Source organism: Calliphora vicina, chromosome 4 (genome assembly GCF_958450345.1).
Source record: "Calliphora vicina chromosome 4, idCalVici1.1, whole genome shotgun sequence".
In the NCBI taxonomy this organism is placed as follows: Eukaryota; Metazoa; Arthropoda; class Insecta; order Diptera; family Calliphoridae; genus Calliphora; species Calliphora vicina.
In genome coordinates, this window is record NC_088783.1 from 10,051,408 (window position 1) to 10,059,430 (window position 8,023).

Consider the following 8,023-nt stretch of genomic DNA (forward strand, 5'->3'; position numbering starts at 1 on the left):
ATTTTTTTGTTAGTTAGACAACTAAATTACCAACAACATACAAAAGATTTCAGAGCAATATCAATTTCAATTTAAAAATTCAAAAAATAGTATATTTTTGCTGTTTTTTGGACAAAAAAGTGACATAACACTTTTTTTTATTAAAAACATCTTTCTTTAAGAACATATAACAATTTTATGTTTTTCTGTAAGGTATCTTTACGGAGAACATTTTGGTATAAAACACATGTCAAATTTTTCAAATATGTCGCCCCTACGCCCTTTGGAATTTGAACTATTTGTTATCAAAAATTCAAATTTGCGCCACGTGTTCTAAAATCCCAAAGCTGGAAAAAAACAAAAAGCTGCTTTGGAAACCTTGATGTGTTCTCCATTTATCGCCAAAGTATTTTCCCAGCCCCGAAGGAAATGTGGATCCTAATTAAGAAATTGTAAAAATACCATTTTTGGGATTTTCGTTCCAATTTTTGGGAATTGCGGGATTCCCTTTGACCTTTTGACAAGTTTTTTTACACCTTGTTATTTAGAATGACAAACTTAAAACAAGTTGAAAATTTCATAAGTAGAGTGTCGTTAATAAATAAAGATTTTATTACATATTCATTGAGTTTCTAAAACTAAAATTTATATCAAAATTTTAATAAGATTGCAAATATTAGGAACAATTTGATCTACATTTATTCCGAGCTGTATTTTTTGTTTAGATAAGTTAATTTTTGGTCTTACAAAAAAAATTTCAAGTCAATATCTCAATTAGATTCAAAAATATGCCACTTTAAAACTCCGTCCTTCAAAAATATTGCACTTTTTCATACTAATTTTTTTTTTATAAATTTTCTGAATGTGACTGATTCAGAACCAATGACTTGTGTTGAATAAAATATTAAGAAAATTTATACAAATTTTTTAGTATGAAAAAGTGCAATATTTTTGAAGGACGGAGTTTTAAAGTGGCATATTTTTGAATCTAATTGAGATAAAAATACTTTGAATAAATTTATGTTGTTTTCCTTAAATTCGCTGAACTGTGAATCGTGGCAAACATTTAATTAGGAACAGAAGTGTGCTAGTTATCTTCTTGGAAAACATTGTTTAAAAAGCTTTCCTAAAAATATCCTGAATTACTGAATAAATACTTTAGAAAATCTTGTAACTGTGAAGGACATGAATACATACTTATGTACATAAAAGGTAATTGGAAATAGGTACTCACCCAAACGCACAAATATGACAAAAACAAATGTTTTATACATTATCCTTTAGCGAGCTTAAATAGATTTTTGATTTTTGTCTGTGGCCAGGAGGAGGACGTTTTTATAACGTCTCGATTTGGTAGTGCAAAACAAATTCACCAACAAATTTTTAATCATGTATAACAAAATGTACATATATTCCTGGAGGATCTGCTTCTTGTAGAAACGGTTGGTTGCTAGTTTGTGATGGTGTGGCAAGTTGCTGTGTGTATAGGTTTGTGTGTGTGTATTTGATGAAACTCCAACGGCTGCGTACACAGATGTGTGGGTGTTTTAAAAAATATAAATTTTTGTTGTATTTTAGTTATTGCTGTTTCTTCTTTGGCCTTTTCTTCTACTTTATCCTTAAATATCCTTGTGTTGCTTTTTGGTGTTGATTGTGGCTTTCGTAGTAGTTGTTTTTGTTTGTTTTTGGTGGTTGACTATTTGCTGAGTTGGTTGGTTTTCAAAACTTTTTTTCTTCCTTTCGTTTCTTTGTTTTTGTTTTTGTTGTTGCTGTTGTGTGTAAGAATTTTTATTCAATTATACAATGTCACCAAGTTGGAAATTGCGTCTCCTTTTTTTTTTTGTTTGTTTGTTTCTTCTCTTTTATTATTTTATTATATTTTTATTCGATATTTATATAACGAAATTGGTGTATTTTGATTTTGAATTTTTTTACTTTTTTTAATAATTATCATGTTTAAATTTCTTTGTTTTTTTGGTATGTGGTTTGTTTAAAATTAGCACTTGTTTCGTTTGTGGTTACATAGAGAATTTTAGCTGTTTTTTAGGGTTTTGCCGATTTTATTTGAATTCCTTCTTTTTTGGAATCGGCATTTACCCCTTACGCCTTCTTTTATAACCACGTTGCGTCATTTTAAATCTTTTATAAATTCTTTAACAACTTTATACATTTTATTTATTTTTGTATTTTTTTTTGTAAAATTTTATTTATTTTCTGATAATTTTAATTTAACACTTTCAAAAATTTCTTATAGGTTTGGTTTGGTTTCGTTTCGCTTTTTTGTTGTTTTTGTTTCTTTTTTTTATGTGAGTGTGTTTGTATGTTCAGCAATTCCCAGGATTATATTTTAAATACACATATACTGCAACACAAAAAAAATTAAAAATGGAAAATCTGTAAAAGCGAGTTGGTATTAGTAAGTTGGTTGTGTGTTTTCTTTAGCAGTGTAGCAGAAAAGTTTAAGGGCAGCCAAAAAAATGTTAGTTTTTATTTTTTTTAAATTTTCGCTGCATAATATTTTTTTATTATATTTTAAGAAATTTGCTTTTCGCATAAAATCACAAAATAACCCTAATGTGAAGTGTAAAGTAAGATTTAGTATTTCCGTATATTTTGTCGTTGATTTTGTGCATTAGGTTAGATTCCTTTAATTACTTATGTTGGCCGTTTGTATCTGATCGTGTCAATATTGTGTTTTTTTTATTCGTATTTGAGAATTAAATAATTTGTAAATATGTAAAAAATTTGAGAAGAAATAGTGCCGGACATTGTTGTTATGTTTGGAGTGTTAATCATTTCAAAAGTGCAGATTTGAAGACAAATGATAACTATCTTCACTTTTTAATATTTTTCTTCGAGGAGTTTCGAATCAAGTTTTCTACTTTAGTAGCTGATGTTTTGGAACCACATGAATAATTTTTTTTTTTGTTTGTGATATTTGGTCTTTGACATATACCGAAGTCCTTGCCATTTAGGAAATTGATCTTGTTTTCACGAAAAAGATAAATTCACTAAATGTTAATCGGTATTAGTGACTACAAGCAAACATAAATATAATGCTGTGAAAAACTCTAGTTTTTTTATGATCACCTAAATATTTTCAATATTTTTTTCAATTCAATTATTTATATGATTACGACAACTATAATATGTTTATATTACGATTCGATTCTCACGATTAAATCTCATACATATAATTGTAGTAGTAAACCATATGTTTGTGATAAACATTCTCATGATGAATCAACTTATCATAATGTTAAACATAATATAAAAACAACATAAATGATATTTTCCTCGATGTCTAAGAGATTCAGACAAAATTTAATTTTTTTTAATTTATTAACGAAATCAATTTTAGGGCAAACTATTTTTTTTAAATTAATTTTTTCAAAATTTTTTAAGTTTAAATTTATTTGTGACAAAAATTTTATGAACAAAAAATTCGGCGTAAAAAATATTTTGACCAATTGTAGGTCCTTTTTACTTTGGCCTTATGCATATACGCCACTGCAGGGGTCTTTAAAGTATCTGTTATTGGATATGCATAATGTCTATATTAATGACTTAGTAATCCAGATATAGATCAGAATTATATCTTAGCCATTTGTGAGACGATTGTGTCGATTTTAAATAGCAACCGAGCTGAAAGAATTCCCGATATATTGATGAATGAATCATGTGTGTAAGTTATTTGGTGGCTATGGGAAGGTGATTTCAACATACAAACGGACATGGCTATATCTATTTCGTTATTTATAACGATCCAGAATATATATACTTTGTGGGGTCGCAAATAAAAAATGTAGAAATTAAAAAAGAAATGACCCTTGCCGCTCATGGTAATGGGTATAATAAGTTTAATTGGAGGACTCTGGTCCTCGCATTAACAACTGCTTTTCAAATATTTTTAATTAATATTGTCTTTAAACTCAATAAGAGCTTGCAGCTGAATTCATCCAAAAGCAGGGAAATTGGTTACCATACACGCAGAGAAAAAAATATAATTGGGCATGGTTACTGTAACCATATATATAGTGTTACAAGTTTTTTAACTATATTATAGTCACAGTAACCATTTACATGATTGTGGTAACCATAATATGGTTAACTTACGATTCACATGATTGTCTCAACCATATATATGGTTACAGTAAACATATATATGTTTGTGGCAACCATATTTATGATGAATAATTTTATCATAATATGTTGTTCTCAGATTATGATAAGCCTTAAGCTGAGAGCATGATAAGTCCTTCATCATATAAATGGTTGTCACAAACATATATATGTTTACTGTAACCATATATATGGTTGAGACAATCATGTGAATCGTAAGTTAACCATATTATGGTTACCACAATCATGTAAATGGTTACTGTGACTATAATATAGTTAAAAAACTTGTAACAATATTGAAATGGTTACAGTAACCATGCTCAACTATATTTTTTCTCTGCGTGTACGAATTGAAGCCAAGTGATCTTGAAAGATGGCATTTCTTGTCCGAAATGATGCTTGAAAAGAGAAAATCATCTTTGCGTAAGAAATCGTACGGCCAACCAGCCGAATCGACATTAAAGCCAAATATCCATGGTGCTATGGTAATGCTCTGTATTTGGTGGTACCAAATTGATCCTGTCTATTATGAGCTGCTGAAGTCTGGCCAGATCATAACAGGGAACCTGTACCTAACGTAACTGATTCGTTTGAAGCGAGCACTTATCGCCCACTTCTTAAGGAGTGATCGGGCCGGTCTGAATTCCAAAACATAAGCTTGAGTGTACCACTTCTGCAGCCATGGCAAAATGTTTTAAATCGGACTATACGTTTAGAAATTACAGATTTATTTCCATTTCTTTCCAAATTCTCCCATTATGCGGAGTCTGCAAAAACTAAAGCAATATCGATCAAAATCATTTCTGCCCATATGTGTAATAGCCATGTGTATGTACAAGGGTGGGTCAATAAGTCCACAACATTTCGAATTTCCCGGCTCTTAACTGAAATGGCAACAATGCTCCTGTGAACAGGCATCTGTCAGTTGACTCCTGTCAAAATTTGAATCAGCATTATTTAGCTTGTATTTGACAGTCATTGATAGCAGATTACCTCGTGACTTGAGGGTAAATTGAAAAAAACTGAATTTCTTCAGCTCATTAAGCATTATTTTTGGCGCAAAAACATTATCTCTCAAATCAATGCTAAGCTTGATAAATACTATAGGAACTCTGGACCATCAGTATCAATGGTAAAAAAGTGGTTTACTGAATTTCGTTGTTTCCGTACAAGCACGGAATATGCAGAACGTTCTGGACGTCCAGTTTAGGTCTCTACAGTCTAAACAATTGAAAAAATCACGATCGGCCGATCGGATATTGAAATTGCGAGAGATTGTGAAAGCCATAGGCATCTCACATGGCTCAGTGGTTTCAATTTTAAATGATCACTAGGGTGTGAGAAAGATTTCCGTAAGATAGCTGCAGTGTTTCCTCACAATCGAGTGCACGAAAGGTTACACACATGAGCAGTTTACGAAATGCACCCTCATTCGCCCTATTCCCAGATTTAGCCACGAGTGACTATTTCATGTTTCCAAATCTGAAAAATGCGGAAAGAAATTTGACTCCAACGATGAAAACATCTCATGACATTGACAAATCTTATTTTTTGGAAGGGATACAAAAAATTGGAAAAACATTGGAAAAGTGCATAGAGCTCAAAAGAGATACAATATTTTTATCCAAAAAATTGTGTTCCATTTAAAAACGCACTCGTTTATCCGATCACCAATTAGTCTGTCTTTTGAATTTATGAAAGGGCCTAGATGAGAGGACAACAAAAAGTCAATATGAAAGAATTCCCTTCCTTCCAAAAAATCGTTATAGCTTAAAATATACATAGAAGTGCCATTGAGAGGAAAGAAACGTCCAGCGATAAGAAAATCCATGCAAATCTATGTAATTTGTTGTTGTGTCAGACATAGAATTTTGGAGAGAATAAATATGTTTAATAAATTTTATTCTCAGTTACACCTCTAGTTCTAGACTATGGACTCAGTTTTCACAATTTCAAAACTGAATTGATCAGAATGTCGTATTTTACTCTTCGTAAAAATAAATAGAAAATAAATATTAATATTTGGACATGTCATGTTAAATTCATACGTAATAATGCTACTTTTAACTACTTCTACATTTTAGAAACAACTTTTTTTGATTTTTAAAAAGTTCTGTTTTTTTTAGCATTTTTTTTGTTGATAAGAAATATTTGGAAGTGAAAATAATCCAAATTAGATCCAACTTAATGAAAGCAGTAAATGATTAAACAAATATCTGAAAATTAGTGGCTTCGTTGCTTGAGGTCAGTTTTGTATCCAGTCGAGGTTTTGTATCCAGACGAATCTGTTTTGCAATGAAATACAATATTGTGAATTAAAAAAACTGTTGTGAGTTATGAATACAACAATTAAGTTTTATTTTTTTATTTTCAAACTCCAAAGACAAATTTGTTCAAGTACAAATATCCAGTATTTCAAACTATTTTTTTTTACACCTAAAACGCCTTTTTTCGAAATCCATGTAATTTTTTTGTTGTGAAATATACAAAAAAATACAACAAATTGTGAATGCTATTAAACGCATGCCCAGCACTGTAAATATGTATAAATAAATATACGAGCGAGTTGATTGTGTGTGAATGTATTTGTTGCCTCTGAGGGTGTGTGTGTGTGAACATGTACTCGTACACACAGATGTTAAGATGTTAATGTGTGCAAGTAAGGTTACTTTTGTTGTTGTTGTTGCTGGTGTTGATATTGTTATTGTTGTTGTTGTTTTAAATATCCTGTACACACTAAGGGCGTGTGCTTTTTCTTTATACTTTTTTTTTTTTGGCTTTCTTCTTTGCACTTCACATAAATCTATATATAATTTTCTTTTCAATTAAAAATAATTTTGTACATTTTTTTTTAAGAGAAATTGTCTAAAAAAAACCTACACCATTATATTTTTCAACTTATTTAATATTTCATAGATTTTTTTTTAATTATTTATTTTTTTTTTGGTATTTAACAAATTTTCTATACACTTTTATTTTCACCATGAAAATTTTTTCTTTAGATTTTGGGGAAAAAAAATTTCAGGAGTAGGAGCAGCTGTTGTAATTTTTAAGATTTTGATATATTTCCATAAAATTCTTAGGCTTCTTATGGTATGTTATTACATTTTCTTGTGGATTTTGTTGAGTTATTTTTGTTAATATTTATTTTATTTTATATTTGAGCTTAAAATTTAATTAAATTTTCTTATTTTTTTTGTTTTACTTGCTTTGCAAAAATTTTACTTTATTCCTTAACATTTATTTATTTCTTTAAATATGACTTTCTTTAGTAACTCACAGATAACAATTGATTCTTTTGTGAAAATTTTCTAGATACAGATGCTGTAACTTTTATACACTCTGTTGGCATTTCATTTCATCTCATTTCATCATTTGTGCTCTCTCTGGATTTGGTTGGATGCTGGGTGCTGCTGCACGAGTATCACACAATGAAAGTGTTTGCGAGAGCTTTTTGGTGTGCTAAAGCTTTATTTGAGAGTGTTGTTTAGTTAAGTGACTGTCTTGTGATAATTTTTTCATTTATAAAAGATTTTAAGTGTTACCAAGCTTGTGATTTAGACAGTTTGTTGGAGAAAGATTCAAATTCTTGAAATCTTATTTTTCATTCCTTCTGTAAAAAAAATATTTGTATTATTTTCTAAAATATAAATATAGCCTCAGATTAATTGCAAAATGTATTTTAGGCAATTCTAAATCAATTTTAAGCCCACAAGACAAAGTTGGCTGCTGTTATCTACTAAGCTATAGCTTCCGAAATAACTGCAGTATAATCGAAAATACTGTTACCGTTATTCTATTAATAATTTTGAATTATGAAATTATATATTTATAATTTCAATAATAGAGTTTATAGATAGAAAATTCAGTAATTTCAACACTTTTATTAAAAGATTTAAGAGGAGTGACTATGTTAATTCTT